At 38.6% G+C, this 17,893-nt stretch overlaps 1 protein-coding gene across 17 annotated transcripts in view; it reads right to left on the reverse strand.

Annotated features, from left to right (window-relative positions):
• Positions 1–17,893, reverse strand: part of PTPRA (protein tyrosine phosphatase receptor type A) — a 168,549-nt gene that overhangs the window by 91,551 nt on the left and 59,105 nt on the right. For 5 of the 17 annotated variants that reach the window (XM_042229814.1, XM_060397640.1, XM_060397642.1 and 2 more), the window contains one exon: positions 7,485–7,585. The exons of 8 other annotated variants lie outside the window; for them this stretch is intronic. The gene's annotated coding sequence lies outside the window, so the exon portion shown is untranslated. The remainder of the gene's footprint in view (positions 1–7,484; positions 7,586–17,893) is intronic. 4 more of the 17 variants (XM_042229816.1, XM_042229815.1, XM_042229813.2 and 1 more) reach the window with 1 other exon arrangement.

A 17,893-nucleotide genomic window follows, 5' to 3' on the forward strand; every position in this document is an offset into this window, starting at 1 on the left:
TGACATGAATCAGCCACGGGGGTACATGTGTCCCCCATTCTGAACCCCTCTCCCTCTTCCCTCCCCATCCCATCCCTGAGGGTTGTCCCAGTGCACTGCCTTTGAGTGCCCTGTTTCATGCACTGAACCTGGACTGCTGATCTATTTCACATATGGCAATATACATGTTTCAATGCTATTCTCTCAAATCATCCCACCCTCGCCTTCTCCCAAAGAGTCCAAAAATCTGTTCTTTCTATCTGTGTCTCTTTTGCTGTCTCACACATAGGGTCATCATTATCATCTTTCTAAATTCCACATATATGCGATAATATACTGTATTGGTGTTTTTCTTTCTGTCTTACTTCACTCTGTATAATAGGCTCCAGTTTCATCCACCTCATTAGAACTGATTCAAATGCATTCTTTTTAATAACTGAGTAATATTACATTGTGTATATGTACCACAGCTTTCTTATCCATTCGTCTGCTGATGGACATCTAGGTTGATTCCTTGTCCTAGCTGTTGTAAACAGTGCAGCAATGAACACTGGGGTACACGTATCTCTTTCAATTCTTGTTTCCTCATTGTGTATGCCTAGCAGTGGGATTGCTGGATCATATGGCAATTCTATTCCCAGTTTTTTAAGGAATCTCCACACAGTTCTCCATAGTGGCTGTACTACAAACTGTCCAGTTTTAAAGGTTAATTTTATGTTATGCAAATTCCATCTCAATAAAAAAATTTTTTTAACAAGCAAAAAAAAAGTTAATTATCAGTATGTAGGTTGTTTGAAGCATCCATCAATCTCTTATTCAACTGGTTATACAGAAATTATCTATAGGATAATTTTATTTATAAGCTCTGGCTTATATAATTTATATATCTATAAGTATATATATTATATATATATAATTTTATATACAAGCTCTGGCCCAATAAATTGCAAAAATTAGGCTGCAAGTCACTATATCTATTAGATACTAGTGGGCACTAACTTTTGTGGCTAGGACACTAATTAATATTGAATTCTCTTGTCTGGAAGGAGGATTTTTCATATATTCAGGGTCTGCAGAGTTCCTACTGAGCTAAAACATAGTGCAGTGTGTACTGTACGAAAAAATCCATGAGACAGGCATGGGGCAGGGGTAGTTTAACTCTTTTATAATGCCTGCAGAGAGTCTGGCAGTGTGAAAGCCTAGAAAACTCATGAAAGGCCCTTTTATAACCAGGGTGAATGTGGAGCACAAAAGCCAAGTCAGGTGACCTACTTAAAGCTTTGCTTTTACTGATGAGAATTCATTCTCATTCCAGTTTAGTCTCTTTCTAGAAAAAGAAAACCTTACATAATGGTTGTAAAATTAAGAAACAGGGAATGTAACTCAAATTACTAAGTTCCAATCTTTTCCTCTCAAACATCAGCTGAAGCCCTACAGTCTGTGGCCAGAAACAGAATACTTTCTAAGGTTCTAAGAGGTATGATCATGTTCACTTCAGTGTAACATTATGTTCTCTGACCGCTGGCTATGAAGAAATCTAAGTTGTATATCCATTAATCAGATCAGAAGTTTGGGCTAACAATATTATGAGAGGAAATAGTTTCTTAATCCCTCCCTGGACTTTATACAAAGCTAAGGGATGCTAAACCGTATGGTAAGGTAAGGACAAACCGAAGTTGCCTCAAAGCAGGGAACCACTCATTTGCTAATTTGTTCAGGCCAACTTATCTTGTGCCAAATGGGGCTGCAAAGGAGAGGGGTGCTCCTGCCCTTGAGGAGCTCACATCTAAAGTGTTCTCTCACCCACCATTCTCATGTTACTCAAAACATTTCAGGTTAGTCAATAAAATCCTTGTACTCCAGGAGGTAGATGAACATGGCTTTTCTCCATTTTGATTCATCTCTTTTCTTTCCTTTAAGTAGAGGAGTAAGATGGAAAATTCTCATTCTTCTCTGCTATGATTAGTTCCCCATTAAAGGCATGACCTGATCTGTTCTCATTTTGCTAAATCAACAGGTGCAATGCTTACTATACACACCAAACAGTGCAAGCACTTGTAAGGAATACAAAGAAACCTGACGTGCTCTCTCTTATGTGTTTCTTTCATTACTTCCCATTCCATCTCCACGTTTGTCCCCTCCTTCTCTCCCTCCATTTTGCTCCGAATGAAGAATTAGGTAACTGGTCTAAGATCACAGAACTAGATCTAGTACCTAGACTTGTCAATTCCCAATTCACTAGTCTTTCTGAAACAAAATGAAAGTAAAATGGTGGTGGAGGCAGGGTAGGGGGGTGTTGTCTCCCAGACTCATTAGTATGTTTCTAAATTAATCTCAATCAATCTGGGGATTCCCTGATAGCTCAGTTGGTAAAGAAGCTGCCTGCAATGCAGGAGACCCCAGATTGATTCCTGGGTTGGGAAGATTCGATAAAGAAGAGATAGGCTACCCACTCTAGTATTTTTGGGCTTCCCTTGGGGCTCAGTTTGTAAAGAATCCACCGGCAATGTGGGAAACCTGGGTTCAATCCCTGGGTTGGGAAAATCCCCGGAGAAGGGAAAGGCTACCTACTCCAGTATTATGGCCTAGAGAATTCCATGGACTGTATAGTCCATGGGGTCGCAAACTGTTGGACACGACGGAGCAACTTTACTTTCAAATCAATACCAACTCTCTCCCCCTACCCAAGTTTTTTGTTGCCATCCATTCCCTAACTGGCACTGCTGCTATTTGAACACTTCTGCTCTCATTCTTGTCACATCAGCTAGGTCTCGGTTTTAACAAAACTTGCTCCAGTTAGTTAAATAGGACCATTCTCACTCCTTCCCTACCCCAAATATTCACTACCATAAAGATCTATTCATTGCTTTTCAAAAACTTAATTGTATACACATTTACCTGTGAATTATAGTCAATACTCTGTGCTCCATGTGAATCAAAGACTATGACTACTCCGCTCACAGGATCTACCCAACACTTAGCAAAGTTCCCCACACATAACAAGTATCCCATGTAGTGGACTGCCTCTGCTTAAAAGCAACACAAACTCTTGAAACTGGATTAAAACAATTCAAGACCCCCAAGAAAGACTAGTAACAAATTTAAATCTTCCAGAAAAAGATATCATACTAGGTCTCATATTATTTCTACAAGCAATTTTAAAAATAAAATGTTTGGTTCATGAGAAAATAACAAGAAAAACAGTAAAAAACAGACAAGAACAGTACCACAGCATTGAGAATTCCAGCCAAGTGTTAGTGCTACTAAAAAATGTAATAGAAAAACTAGAAAAAGAAAAAAGACCGAACATAAGTTTAAGAATTGAGAAAACACAACATTTGAAACAAAGATCTCAACAGAAGGATTTAAGAACAGATAGAATACAGCTGAAGGGAAAGTTCATGAAATGGAAGATAGGTCAAAAGGATGTATCTAGAATAAAGCAGAGGGAGGTAAGAGGATAAAAAACATACAAGAGAGGATAGGTGGTATAGAGAATATGAGTAAGATGATATAAGGTACATGCAATATGAGTCCCAGATAAAAGGACAGAAGAAATATTTCAAGAGACAAAGGCTAAAAATTCCCCCAAACTGATAAAAGACATCAAGCAACAGATTTACATAGCTCCAAGAACCCCAAGCAGATAAACAAACATGAAATCTATGTATAGATACACCAAAGTAATACTACTGAAAAAGAATTTTTTAAAAAATTAACCATTAAGAAAGGGGAAAAAAGACACCATGGTAGACTGCAAAGATGGCTACAAACATTCCTTCCATTTCTGTACATATATTTTTTATAATGAGACTTTAGTATTCCTCCTACCAAAAGGTGAAATATATTTTCCCATCTCTTTTGAATTTAAGCTGGCCTTGTGACTCAGGCTTTCCTGATAGCTCAGTTGGTAAAGAATCCACCTGCAATGCAGGAGACCCAGTTCAATTCCTGGGTCAGGAAGATTTGCTGGAGAAGGGACAGGCTACCCACTCCAGTATTCTTGGGCTTCCCTTGTGACTCAGCTGGTAAAGAATCTGCCTGCAATGTGGGAGACCAGGGTTTGATCCCTGGGTTGGGAAGATCCCCTGGAGAAGGGAAAGGCTATCCTCTCCAGTATTCGGGCCTGGTGAATTCCACGGACTGTAGAGTCCATGGGGTTATAAAGAGTTGGACACAACTGAGTGACTTTCACTTTCACTTGTAACTTGACTGAACCAATATAATGCAACAGAAGTAATGGTGTAATTTTTAAGTTCAGACCTAAGTACTTTTGCCTGGGAAATCCCATGGACAGAGGAGCCTGGTGGGCTGCAGTCCATGGGGTCGCAGAGTCAGACACGACTGAGAGACTTCACTTTCACTTTTCACTTTCATGCACTGGAGAAGGAAATGGCAACCCACTCCAGTGTTCTTGCCTGGAGAATCCCAGGGACGGAGGAGCCTGGTGGGCTGCCATCTATGGGGTTGCACAGAGTCGGACATGACTGAAGCGACTTAGCACCAGCAGCAAAGAGAACTTACAACTTTCATTTTGCTCTCTGGGAACACTGTTGCCATAATGTGAAATAGCCCATGCTGACCTCTTTACATAGACAGCTCCAGCAAACAGGTAACACCAACTGTCAGAGTTTTAGACAGCTCCAGCAAACAGGTAACATCAACTGTCAGAGATGTACTTAAAACAATCTCAGTCCCAGATTAACCACTAGCTGACTATAGCGACACAAATGACTCTATAGTCAATACCACAGAGGAACTAAACAGCAAACTCAACACAGATTGCTGATTCACAGAATCATAAGCTAATTACAGATCTTCCTCAACTTATGGTGGAGTTATGTCCAGATACACTTACTGTGAGCTGAAAAGAGTCCAATTCAAAAATGCATTTAAGTATGGACCCAGAGTGTCATACTGAGTGAAGTTAAGTCAGACAGAGCAGCAGCATCATATGACATCCCTTATATGTGGAATTTAAAAAGAAATGATATAAAAATGCATTAAAAATATTTCTTGTAATGCATTTAGTAATTTAACCTACCAAACATAAGAGCTTATCTTAGTTTACCTTAAATGTGTTCAGAACACTTAACATTAGCCTATAGTTGAGCAAAATTTTATAATAAAGTATTGAATATCTCACATAACTTACTGACTACAGTGGGTGGCTAAATCTAATCAGTTGAAAGCATGAACAAAACAAAAAGCTGATTCCCTAAGTCAGGGAATTATCTAACAGACTACCTTCAAAATTCAACTTTTTTGAGTCTCTAATCTATTGCCCAACCCCTCATCAGATTTTGAACTAGACAAGTTGCCACTATTGGGTGAGTCATTTCCTTAAACTGAAACTTTTTATATATACACGCACATGCTACCTACTGGTTCTGTTTCTCTGGAGAATCCAGACTACTACAGACAAAAGCCAGAACACAATGTAATGATAATCATAAAAGGGCAAAAAAAAAAAAAAGCCATCTTAGAATTCTACAGTCAGCAAAAATATCTTAAGACTCTTGAGGTGAAATTTAAGAATTTTCAGATCAAGAAAAGCAGACAAAATTCATCACTGGCAAAACTACAGTAAGAAATTACTAAATGACATTTTTTTCAGGCAGAGGGAAAACAGTTTCAAAGAGTCTGAGAGAAGACTCGGAAATGAAAATGGTAATATGTAGATACATCTAAATGTATACAAACCATATAGAACAATGATAATATCTTTCGGAGTTTAAAACAAATATAGGTATACATGGAGAGGGAGATTGAAGAGGTCAAGTGTTTCAAGGTCTTTACACTGCTTAAGAACCAATGTACCAATATATTGTTAACATTAATCTGATAGTCTAACCTGCTTGTTGTAATCTCTAAAGTAATCACAAAACAATATTGAGTTTATAACTTTAAGGATAAGAGGGGGGGAAATGCAGTAGTAAAAAAGCCAGTCAATGCAAAAGCAAGAAGAGAGAAAAACGAACCTAGAACAAATGGGTCAAATAGAAAGCAAGGAGTAAGATGGCAGATTCAAATTAAAATATATTAATTATGGGCTTCCTTTGTAGCTCAGTTGGTAAAGAAGCTGCCTGGAGCACAGAAGACTCAGGTTTGATTCCTGGGTCGGGAAGATCCCCTGGAGCAGGAAATGGCAACCCACTCTAGTATTCTTGCCTGGAGAATCCCATGGACAGAGGAGCCTGGAGGGCTAAAGTCGATGGGGTTGTAAAGAGTCAGACACGACTTAATGACTAAGCCACCAACCATATTAATTATATTAAATGAACTAAATGTTCCAACTAAAACATGAAAATTATAAGACCTAAAAGCAAAAAAAAAAAAAAAAAAAAAAGAACTATGTGCTGTTTGTAAGAAACATTGAAAATATAAATACATAAAAAAGCTGACAATAAAAAAGCAGAATAAAATAATCTATGAAAATAGAATAACTCTGGTATCGATATGTGACAAAGCACGAATGCGCACATATACGCACACAAACAATAATTCTAACCAAGAAAATATAGCACATGTTATAATTATACTACAATGAGACCAAGTAAATCTTACTTCAGAAATTTAGCAACAATCTGTTCTTAGGAAACATATTAATAAACATTTTCACAAAAATAATTCAAAATATAAAAGCCACATGATTACCCTTATAGTTGCCAGAAAAGCTGCCTGTAAAACTTCTGATCTTTAAAAATGCATTCATTAGACAAAAACATTTACTGAGCACTCATTTTGTGCCAGGTCCTACTCCTGGTACTAGAAATGAAATCGTAATAAGCAAAACCTAACTGAATTCCTGCCTTCATGAAACTGCAGTCTAGGAGCAAAAAAACCTGACATTAAATAATTCACCTCAGAGATAAACGTGGGAGAAGACTTACAAGACTCTTAACAGCCTATAAGAAGAAAATCTGACCAAGATCAGGGAACTCAGTAAAGCTCCTTGAGGACTCCTGACTCTTGAACTGAGAAGTTAAGGATGAACAGGAGTTGAGCACGCAAGGAGGTAAGGGAACCCTATTCCATCTAGCCAATGGTCTCAGAAATGGTGGAAACAAAGCCAGAAAGCAGCCATTGTGTCTAGAGCACAAACAACAAAGAAGATCGTGGTACCAGAGAAGGGTAGAGATGTATCTGGGTCAGGACCACATATGGGGGATTCTTCTTTGTCCTAAGAGCATTAAGAAGCCTTTGAAGAGTAGAAGCATGAATTCTATTTCTACTAGAGGGTGACTTACCTGTCAGGCATTTTGGAATGAATACTCTAGCTGGGTATAGGACAGTGGTCCCCAATCTTTTTGGCACCAGGGACCAGTTTCGTGGAAGACAAATTTTCCATGGACCCAGGGTGGTGATGGTGGTGAAGAGTTTCAGAATGATTCAAGTGCATTACATTTATTGTGCTCCTATGAGAATCTAATGCCACCACTGATCTGATCGTAGGTAATGTGAGCAATGAAATACAGATGAAGCTTCGCTCACCCGCTACTCACCTCCTGCTGTGCAGCCTGGTTCCTAACAGGCCATGGGCTGGTACTGTGGGGGTAGCTTGTAGAGAGAAGAGAGTTCAGGACCTGAGGAGAAAGCCAGGCTACTGGCAAAGATGTAAAGTATTACAAGGAGGAGACATTTATGAGGTAAATTGCACAGGACTTGATTAGTGGATTTTCTCTTGAGCTGAGAGAGAGGAAGGCGTCAAATGCTACTCCTCGGACTTCTGGTTTACCAAGTTTGTGCCATTCGATGAGTCAAAGAACAAAGAAAAATAATCACATTTGTGAGGGAAAGTTCTCAGGAATCCTTCAAAACCAGAAACAAAACAATCTTTCAACTGAAAAAATTAAATATCTCAAAATAATGGTCAACAACATATTGAAAAGTGAAACACTGAAATCATTTTCATTTGTCACTAAACCAGGACAAAAAAGCACATAAGCTATCACTACAATGATTTAATCTTCTACAATAGGGATTGGCACACAATCTCTGTTGCAACTACTCAACTCTGCCGCTGTACTATAAAAGCAGCTGTAGACAATATGAAAATGAATGAGCATAGTTGTATTTCAAAAAAACTTCATTTATGAACACTTAAATATCATGTAGTGTTCCTACGGTATCCTTTCGAGTCTTTTTCCATCCACTTAAAAATGTAAAACTCACTTTGTGCTCATATGTCATACCAAAAAAAAAAAAAAAAAAAAAAAAAAAAAGGCAGTACGATGAATATGGGAGATGCGCCAGTTTGCTGACCTCTGTTCTAGAAGTTCCAGTTAATGAAGGGAGAAAACAAAATGAGCTGTAACTATTGGGGAACCGCACCTAAACTTAACACATGCAAGGCTGTATACTTATGAAAAATAAGTATACAGGTGTTAAACCAGTGTTCATAAACTCAAGTTTATAATTTAAAACAAACTAGACTTTCAGTTCAGGACAAGATGGAGTAAGTATATTTCACCCTATTCCTCCCACCAATTAAAACAACAACAAAAAACTCACACAAAATTCATGAAGCAATTGAGACGATTACAAACTGGAGAAAAAATAAGGTGGATTAGCTAGGGACCAGGGAACACAACGACTGACACAAGGACAGAACTTCCTGCAGGAAGTTTCCTATTTTTTGTTTGGCTTGGTTTGGACTGACTCCTAATATGTCCTGTCCTGAGCTCTGGAGAGGTCCACAACCTGAAAACAAAAATGAGCACAAACAAAAAAGTACCAAGAAAAGCCTGCTTCTACAGACAAAAGACCAGGAAAAGGGTGACACAGCAAGACAGAAACATCTTGACATACACAATCCAGGCAAACAAAAACAGACAAGTGGCATCCCTCCGCCTCACTAGGTACTGCTTCCCAGCTCTGTCCAGTATCAGTGAGGCAGCCCCTCCCCTCACCCACTGGGCTGCAGCTTTGAAGACTGTGGGTAGAGCTCTGTCTTCCATTTCTACCCTGGAATATTAAGGTGGAGCTTCACCCTAGTCCAACTAGAAAATGGGGTGAAGATTATGTGAGGAGGGAGCTAGAAAAATGAATCTTCTAAATATCAGTACAAAATCCTAGACCACCTCTGAACAACCTATGCATAAAAGTGACCAGAAATAGCACAGTAAAAGGTTTTAATACTAAACTCTGGTATGAAATAAAGCCCAGGTTTCAGATTGGTCTCCTGGTAGCATACAAGTAGGGTAGAGCAGAGTAACAGAGCAAGATTTTGAAAATTAAACTGACTTTTGAACTACAGTCAACCAAAGTAGGCTAGGGTGTGTGCTCCAAACCTAAACAGGTTGACTGCCTGTTAAATAAAAAGGTTTAAATGGGAACAGAACACTCAAAATGGATAGGATGCAGTTCAAAACCGCTTGTCACACCAGGAACCACGGAAGTCTCAACTTGAATGAAGAAAAGATAATCACAATTATAAATAACTAAATAATACAATATATTGTATTATTGTATTGTATTATAAATAAAAATATAAAACCCATTTTGTGCTCTTATGTCACACCGAAAAAAAAAAAAGACAGTAGGCTGAACATGGGAGATGGGCCAGTTGTATTACAATACAATAATACAATAAATATTGTAATAAATATTACAATAAGATAACAGATTTTAAATTATTTGGAAATTATTTTAAAGCAGCTATCCAAAGAACTCTCCAAAAAGAAATCATAAACACTCAGGAAACAGAAGATATAAAGAGTATCAGATAGAAATTTTAGAACTAAAAGCACAAAAGCTGACACTGAAAAAGAAACAAAGCAAACAAACACTGGATGGGGACTTCCCTGGAGGTCTAGTGGTTAACCTTTCACCTCCCAATGCAAGTGGTGCAGGTTCAATCCCTGGTCAGGGAGCTAAAATTCCATATGCCTTACTGTGGCCAAAAAAACAGAATACAGACAAGAAAAGCAATATTGTAACAAATCCAATAAAGACTTTTAAAAACTCAATAGCAGAATGAAAATGACAGAGGAAACAATCAATGAACTTAAATCAATAGAAAAGGTAGATTCTACAACTGAAACGAAACAGATTAAAAAACAGAAATGAATAGCACCTCAGAGTTCTGTGGGACAATAAAGATCTAACATTTTCACCACTAGTGTCCCAAAAAATGAGAAGAAAAAGAATGCAGAGATAAACATACATATATATATTTGAAAAATGATAGATGAAAATATTCCAAATTTAGTTAAGGATTATAAACCTTCAAACTGCTGAAAACTGATGACAAAGTTCTGAAAGAAGCCAGAGAGAAATGATATGCTACTTCTAAGAGAATAACAATTTGAAGGACAGTGTATTTTCCACCAAAAACAATGGAAAGTAAAAGGAAGTATATAATATTTTTCAAATGCTAAAAGGATCAAGCCAAAATATTCAGTTCAGTAGTTAAGTCATGTCCAACTCTTTGTGACCCCATGAACCACAACACGACAGGCCTCCCTGTCCATCACCAACTCCTGGAGTCCATCCAAACCCATTTCCACTGAGTCGGTGATGCCATCCAACCATCTCATCTTCTGTCGTCGCCTTCTCCTCCTGCCCTCAGTCTTTCCCAGCATCAGGGTCTCTTCAAATGAGTCAGCTCTTCGTACGAGGTGGCCAAAGTATTGGAGTTTCAGCTTCAAAATCAGTCCTTTCAGTGAACACCCAGGACTGATCTCCTTTAGGATGGACTGGTTGGATCTTCTTGCTGTCCAAGGGACTCTCAAGAGTCTTCTCCAACACCACAGTTCAAAAGCATCAATTCTTCGGAGCTCAGGTTTCTTTATACCAACTCTCACATCTGTACGTCACCACTGAAAAAACCACAGCCTTGACTAGACAGACCTTTGTTGACAAAGTGATGTCTCTGCTTTTTAATATGCTGTCTACGTTGGTCATAACTTTCCTTCCAAGGAGTAAGCGTCTTTTAATTTCATGGCTGCAATCACCATCTGCAATGATTCTGGAGCACAGAAAAATAAAGTCAGCAACTGTCATGCCATCTACCTGCCATGAAGTGATGGGACTGGATGCTATGATCTTCGTTTTCTGAATGTTGAGCTTTAAGCCAACTTTTCCACTCTCCTCTTTCACTTTCATCAAGAGGCCCTTTAGCTCTTCTTCACTTTCTGCCATAAAGGTGGTGTCATCTGCATATCTGAGGTTGTTGATATTTCTCTCGGCAATCTTGATTCCAGCTTGTGCTTCTTCCAGTCCAGGGTTTCTCGTGATGTACTCTGCATAGAAGTTAAATAAGCAGGGTGACAATATACAGCCTTGATGTACTCCTTTTCCTATCTGGAACCAGTCTGTTGTTCCATGTCCAGTTCTAACTGTTGCTTCCTGACCTGCATACAGATTTCTCAGGAGGCAGGTCAGGTGGTCTGGGATTCCCATCTCTTTCAGAATTTTCCAGTTTATTGGGATCCACACAGTCAACGGCTTTGGCATAGTCAATAAAGCAGATGTTTTTCTGGAACTCTTGCTTTTCCATGATCCAGCAGATGTTGGCAATTTGATCTCTGGTTCCTCTGCCTTTTCTAAAACCAGCTTGAACATCAGGAAGTTCACAGTTTGTGTACTGCTGAAGCCTGGCTTGGAGAATTTTGAGCATTACTTTACTAGCATGTGAGATGAGTGCAATTGTGCGGTAGTTTGAGCATTCTTTGGCACTGCCTTTCTTTGGGATTGGAATGAAAACTGACCTTTTCCAGTCCTGTGGTCACTACTAAGTTTTCCACATTTGCTGGCATATGGAATGCAGCACTTTCACAGCATCATCTTTCAGGATTTGAAAGAGCTCAACTGGAATTCCATCACCTCCACTAGCTTTGTTCATAGTGACGCTTCCTAAAGCCCACCTGACTTCACATTCCAGGATGTCTGGCTCTAGATGAGTGATCACATCATCGTGATTATCTGGGTCATGAAGATCTGTTTTGTATAGTTCTTCATATTACATTAGAGTAAAAACATCCTTCAGCAATGAAGATGAGAAAAGGACAGTGGCAGATGAAGGAATAATGTGTCATCAACAAAACAGCTCTAAAAGAATGGTTAAAGGAATTTTTTCACACAGGAAATAAATGACAGAACCCTCAAACATCAGGAATAATGAGCAGTAGAAAGGGTGTGTGCCCACACGTGTATATATGCTACACATGTATTATGTATGAACATATACATAAATACTAATACATAAATACTAATTAAATATATACTAATTAAACAATTTCCCCCTTGTTCAGTTTTTAGAATTATGTTTGATAGTTGAAAGTAAAAACTGTAACATTGCCCTGTGGTTTTCAACATACATAAAGGTAACACTTAAGACAACTGTTTCATAAAAGGGGTAAGGGCCTAAAAGGTAGTAAGGTTTCCACCTTCCACTTAAAGGGGCAAAAGATCAATTAGCAGATTGTGATAAATTATGTACATATATTTTAATCCCTAGAGCAATCACACAAAAAAACTATACAAAGAGATACACTAAAAACATTACAGAAAAACCAAACTGGAGTACTAAGAAAATGTTCAGGTAACCCATAGGAATACAAGGAAGGGAAAACAGAAGAAAAATATGAAAAAGAGTTCATAAAATGGCAAACTTTGCCATTCATAAAATGGTAAACAAATGAAAAATACTGAAAATTACATTTGATATAAATAGTCTAAACATACCAACTAAAAAGACAAGGATGAGAGGAATTGGTTAAAAAAGGAAAAAGACCTAACTATAAGCTGTCTAGGGGGCTTCCCTGATAGCTCAATTGGTAAAGAATCTGCCTGCAATGCAGGAGACCTGGGTTTGATCCCTGGGTTGGGAAGATCCCCTGGAGAAGGGAAAGGCCACCCATTCCAGTATTCTGGCCTGGAAAATTCCATGTATAGTACATGAGGTTGCAAAGAGTTGGACATAACTGAGCAACTTTCACTTCAATTCACTTCATATGCTGTCTATAATAAACTTACTTCAAAGATAATGATATAGAAAGGTTAGAAATAAATGGATTCCATGTTTTAGGAGGAGAAAAGGAAAGATAAAAAAGTATAGCACAGAAGATGTTTAGAGTAGTGAAACTATTTGGTACGATACTGTAATGGATATATGTCACTGTATATTTGTTAAAATTCATAAAATGTACAAAACAAAGAATAAACCCTAATGTAATCTATGAATTTCTAGTTAATAACAGTGTATCAATATTGGTTTATCAGTTGTAACAAATCAACCACATGAATGCAAAATGTTAATAAAGGAAACTGGTGGGAGTTGGTAAGAAGAGGGTATATGGGAGCTCTGTATTTTCTACTTTGAACTGCCTAAATTTTTTTGTCAATTAAAAAAAAATGGATGAGGAAAGACATACCATGCAAATATGGACCAAAAGAAAGCTGAAGTAGCCACGTTACACTGGATAAAGTATTTTTCAGAACAAGGAAAATTATCAGAAAGAAAAAGAAATAATACATAATGATTCAGTTCAGTTCAGTCGCTCATGATTAAAGGGCCAATTTTAAATAGACATAAGATTCTAAATGTGTATGCACCAGAAAACAGCTTAAAATACAAGAAGCAAAAATTGGCCTAATTGAAAACAGAGAAAGACAAATTAATAACCCCCTCTCAGTAACTGACAAAAAATCTTAACTGAAAATCAGCAACAGAAAGAACACTACCATCAACCAATAAGACCTAACTAACATTTATAGGACACTCTATCCAAGAGCAGGCTAGACTTTTTTTTGTAAACTCCTATGGAATACTCTCTAAGACAGACCACATCCTGGTTCATAAAGCAAACCTCCACAACTGTAAAGAAGGGATATCACTATAGAAACCACAGACATCAAACGGATAAGGGGATACTAAGAACAATTCTGTATACAGAAATCCAACAACTCAAGACAAAATGCACAAATTCCTTGAAAATCACAAGCTTCTGTAACTTTTAAAGAAATGTTTAACTTCAGAAAAACAAATCTTAAGGCCAAGATGGCTTCAATGGCAAGTCCCACAAATATTTAAAAAGGAAATAACCATTCTACACTTGCCATAATAACACCCATTCTCTCTCTTCCAAAAAACAGAAAATGAACACTTGTCAATTCTCATTTTTATACTGATATTATCCTGATAAAACCAGACAATAAACAAAAAGCAAAATTACAGACCAATTCCCCCTATGGACACAGAAACAAAAATCCTTAGCAGAATATTACCAAAAAAAATGCAGCAATACATAAAAAGAAAAATATACAGTAAACAAGTGAGATTTATCCCAGGAATGTAAGGCTGTTTCCAAAAAAAACTGTCAATCAATAGATCCTATCAACAGATGCAGAGAAAACATTTGACAGAAGCCAACTATCACTCATGAGAAAAATGCTCAGCAAACTTGAAATTTATGGAATTTCTCCCACTACCTGATAAAAGGCATCTAAACAAAATAAAAACAAAAAACCTAGTCTGAATACTTTCTCCTAAAATTATGAACAAAACCAAGATACCTGCTCTCACCATTCCTATTTAACATAGTACCCCAAGTCCTAGCCAGCGCAATAAGGCAAGAAAAGGAAATAAAATTTTCCAGATTGTTAAGTAGGGGACATGATTAACCTCATAGAAAACCTTAGGGAATCAATTTTAAAACTCTTGAAACTACTTAGTTTAATAATGTTACAAGATATTAAGATCAACACAGGAAAATCAGTAATATTTTAGTATACTAAGAATGACTCTATTAGTCTTTGCCCTGCCTCATTCCGTATTCCAAGGCCAAATTTGCCTGTTACTCCAGGTGTTTCTTGACTTCCTACTTTTGCATTCCAGTCCCCTATAATGAAAAGGACATCTTTTTTGGGTGTTATTTCTAAAAGGTCTTGTAGGTCTTCAAAGAACCATCCAACTTCAGCTTGTTCAGCGTTACTGGTTGGGGCATAGACTTGGATTACTGTGATATTGAATGGTTTGCCTTGGAAACGAACAGAGATCGTTCTGTCATTTTTGAGATTGCATCCAAGTACTGCATTTCGGACTCTTTTGTTGACCATGATGGCTACTCCATTTCTTCTGAGGGATTCCTGCTCGCAGTAGTAGATATAACGGTCATCTGAATTAAATTCACCCATTCCAGTCCATTTTAGTTCGCTGATTCCTAGAATGTCGACGTTCATCCTTGCCATCTCTTGTTTGACGACTTCCAATTTGCCTTGATTCATGGACCTGACATTCCAGGTTCCTATGCAATATTGCTCTTTACAGCATTGGACCTTGCTTCTATCACCAGTCACATCCACAACTGGGTATTGTTTTTGCTTTGGCTCCATCCCTTCATTCTTTCGGGAGTTATTTCTCCACTGAACTCCAGTAGCATATTGGGCACCTACTGACCTGGGGAGTTCCTCTTTCAGTATCCTATCATTTTGCCTTTTCATACTGTTCATGGGGTTCTCAAGGCAAGAATACTGAAGCGGTTTGCCATTGCCTTCCCAGGGGACCATATTCTGTTAGCAAAGACTAACAGAGTCTTGCCAAGAATGCACTGGTCATACCAAACACTCTCTTCCAACAACACAAGAGAAGACTCTACACATGGACATCACCAGATGGTCAACACTGAAATCATACTGAGTATATTCTTTGCAGCCAAAAATGAAGAAGCTCTATACAGTCAGCAAAAACAAGACCAGGAGCTGACTGTGGCTCAGATCATGAACTCCTTACTGCCAAATTCAGACTGAAATTGAAGAAAGTGGGGAAAACCACTAGACCATTCAGGTATGACCTAAATCAAATCCCTTATGATTATACAGTGGAAGTGAGAAATAGATTTAAGGGCCTAGTTCTGATTGATAGAGTGCCTGATGAACTATGGAATGAGGTTCGTGACACTGTACAGCAGACAGGGATCAAGACCATCCCCATGGAAAAGAAATGCAAAAAAGCAAACTGGCTGTCTGGGGAGACCTTACAAATAGCTGTGAATAGAAGAGAAGCGAAAAGCAAAGGAGGGAAGGAAAGATATAAGCATCTGAATGCAGAGTTCCAAAGAATAGCAAGAAGAGATAAGAAAGCCTTCCTCAGTGATCAATGCAAAGAAATAGAGGAAAACAACAGAATGGGAAAGACTAGAGAACTCTTCAAGAAAATTAGGGATACCAAGGGAACATTTCATGCAAAGATGGGCTTGATAAAGGACAGAAATGGTATGGACCTAACAGAAGCAGAAGATATTAAGAAGAGGCGGCAAGAATACACAGAAGAACTGTACAAAAAGATCTTCACGACCAAGATAATCACGATGGTGTGATCACTCACCTAGAGCCAGATATCCTGGAATGTGAAGTCAAGTGGGCCTTAGAAAGCATCACTATGAGCCAAGCTAGTGGAGGTGATGGAATTCCAGTTGAGCTCTTTCAAATCCTGAAAGATGATGCTGTGAAAGTGCTGCACTCAATATGCCAGCAAATGTGGAAAACTTAGTAGTGGCCATAGGACTGGAAAAGGTCAGTTTTCATTCCAATCCCAAAGAAAGGCAATGCCAGAGAATGCTCAAACTACTGTACTATTGCACTCATCTCACACGCTAGTAAAGTAATGCTCAAAATTCTCCAAGCCAGGCTTCAGCAGTACACAAACTGTGAACTTCCTGATGTTCAAGCTGGTTTTAGAAAAGGCAGAGGAACCAGAGATCAAATTGCCAACATCCGCTGGATCATGGAAAAGCAAGAGAGTTCCAGAAAAACATCTATTTCTGCTTTATTGACTATGCCAAAGCCTTTGACTGTGTGGATCACAGTAAACTGTGGAAAATTCTGAAAGAGATAGGAATCCCAGACCACCTGACCTGCCTCCTGAGAAATCTGTATGCAGGTCAGGAAGCAACAGTTAGAACTAGACATGGAACAACAGACTGGTTCCAAATAGGAAAAGGACTGCGTCAAGGCTGTATAGTGTCACCCTGCTTATTTAACTTATATGCAGAGAATATCATGAGAAACCCTGGACTGGAAGAAGCACAAGCTGGAATCAAGATTGCTGGGAGAAATATCAACAACCTCAGATATGCAGATGACACCACCCTTATGGCAGAAAGTGAAGAGGAACTAAAAGCCTCTTGATGAAAGTGGAAGTGGAGAGTGAAAAAGTTGGCTTAAAGCTCAACATTCAGAAAACGAAGATGATGGCATCTGGTCCCATCACTTCCTGGGAAACAGATGGGCAAACAGCGGAAACAGTGTCAGACTTTATTTTTTGGGGCTCCATAATCACTGCAGATGGTGACTGCACCATGAAATTAAAAGACGCTTACTCTTTGGAAGAAAAGTTTTGACCAACCTAGATAGCATATTGAAAAGCAGAGACATTACTTTGTCAACAAACGTCCGTCTAGCCAAGGCTATGGTTTTTCCAGTGGTCATGTATGGATGTGAGATTTGGATTGTGAAGAAAGCTGAGCACCGAAGAATTGATGCTTTTGAACTGTGGTGTTGGAGAAGACTCTTGAGAGTCCCTTGGACAGCAAGGAGATCCAGCCAGTCCATTCTGAAGGAGATTAGCCCTGGGATTTCTTTGGAAGGAATGATGCTAAAGCTGAAACTCCAGTACCCTGGCCACCTCATGCAAAGAGTCGAGTCACTGGAAAAGACTCTGATGCTGGGTGGGATTGGGGGCAGGAGGAGAAGGGGACGACAGAAAATGAGATGGCTGGATGGCATCACTGACTCGACGGATGTGAGTCTGAGTGAACTCTGGGAGTTGGTGATGAACAGGGAGGCCTGGCATGCTGCGATCCATGAGGTCGCAAAGAATCGGACATGACTGAGGGACTGAACTGAACTGAAGAATGACTAAAGAAAAAAACAAACTTAAATGTAACACCATTTACAATCACTCCCCCAA

Source organism: Ovis aries, chromosome 13 (genome assembly GCF_016772045.2).
Source record: "Ovis aries strain OAR_USU_Benz2616 breed Rambouillet chromosome 13, ARS-UI_Ramb_v3.0, whole genome shotgun sequence".
NCBI classification, from domain to species: domain Eukaryota; kingdom Metazoa; phylum Chordata; class Mammalia; order Artiodactyla; family Bovidae; genus Ovis; species Ovis aries.